Source organism: Psammomys obesus, unplaced genomic scaffold, assembly GCF_907164565.1.
Source record: "Psammomys obesus unplaced genomic scaffold, mPsaObe1.curated_primary_1811, whole genome shotgun sequence".
In the NCBI taxonomy this organism is placed as follows: Eukaryota; Metazoa; Chordata; class Mammalia; order Rodentia; family Muridae; genus Psammomys; species Psammomys obesus.
This window is the reverse complement of record NW_026595981.1, coordinates 16,157,788-16,159,310: the sequence shown is the minus strand read 5'-3', so window position 1 is coordinate 16,159,310 and position 1,523 is coordinate 16,157,788. Positions and strand designations below refer to the sequence as shown.

The following is a 1,523-nucleotide window of genomic DNA, read 5'->3' as shown; positions in this document are numbered from 1 at the left end:
TTTCATAGCATGTTCTGGGATTACTCCCAAAATGACTCCTAGAGATAGTCATAGTTTGTGCTCCTGCTTATTACTCTTCTGGAACTCTCCCTGTGCTTTATGAATTCTTTTATGAAACAGGTACCACTGCATTCATTAACCAAATTCTCTGCTCCATTGGAACTAGAAAACCTCTTGAAAGGGCTGTTTAAGAAGTACAGTTCCTTCTACCGTTAGAGATCTTGCCGCCATGGCTGCTGAGTCATGTGTGGAGAGAGGCTATGTCTACTCCCAGTGTTCTGACCTATGAAGATTTGAATGATTAGTAGCTTAACATTCCCTGAAAGTAGCTAGCTAGAGAATCCCACCAATCCCGTGCCAGGAAGGCCCAGATCAGCTTCCAGGACAGGCAGCAAGCAGGAGATTAGCAGAACCCCTCCTGGGACAGCGGACCCTAGGCCGAACTGAGCCCAAGACACAGGGCCACATGGACAAGCAGGGCGAGGAGCTAGACAGAAATGACCACCATACTATTATTGAGGGGCACAGACAAGGGTGCTAGATGGAGAAAAACACAAGCCCGACCCTGTACACAGACACTCCGGCGCATTAAAGGAGCAAGTAGGTGGTAGAGAAATGAGAGATGAAATGAAACAGAAGGATGTGGGAACAACAAAGAGAGGCATCACAGGAGACTAGAGGGTAGTGAGGAACAGCCTGATGTGAGTAGATGTTGTTGCCCCCAGGGACCGTAGTGGGGTCCTAGCCTATGCTGCCAACAGGGGCAGGATACAACTGGGTTTGTTGTCCGTTGCAGCAGAGACCTAGTACCACCAAAGGCCAGGTGAATGTCCTCGGTCTGGGCTGCTGTCTATGGATATGTTCATGTCTAAGGGCTATGCAGAACTGGCCCCACCTTTCATCTGGGCATCCTGGGAGAGCTGAGCCTACAGGCATGACAACCAGAAGAGCTGACCCTGACCCTAGACAGTAGGCACCGTGCATTGTGGGAGTGGCAGGGGAACCATCCTCTAGGAGGAGAGCTGGCTCTTCCACTCAGTCTCTGTGGTGGCATAGATGAAGGCAAGGTGCCCTCTCCCCGCTTAATCCTCCCCTTCTAGTACTCACCACCTGAGGCAGGTGAGAAACCTTTCCCAGTGTTCATGAAAGCAGGAGAGCAATCCCTGCCTTTCACCTGCTGCAGCACTGGGGACAGTCAGTCCTGCGCCCCCCTTGGGCAGCACAGTAGAGCTGACCCTGGTGGTGGAGGTGCGGGTGAGGTGGCACTGAGGGTGTGAGCATGAGAAAGCTGGTCTTGTCACTGGTCTGCCATGTGGTGACAGGGGCAAGGGAGAGACGCCCTCCATTTTTTCCTCCTGCCACCAAATGCACGTAGGAGAGCTGACCTTGAAGTCATCAGACTGAGAAAGTCAGCCCTGACTCACTTACTGCATCATTTGGGGGAGCAGGCTCTGAACCTCACTTGAACATCACAGTAGAGCTGGCACAGGATATGGGGGTTGTGGGAGAACTGGCCCCAAGGG

At 52.3% G+C, this 1,523-nt stretch overlaps 1 pseudogene; it reads left to right on the top strand.

Annotated features, from left to right (window-relative positions):
* Window positions 1–227: 227 nt before the first annotated feature.
* Window positions 228–317, top strand: LOC129686628 (small nucleolar RNA SNORA17; annotated as a pseudogene).
* The last annotated feature ends 1,206 nt before the right edge of the window (window positions 318–1,523 follow it).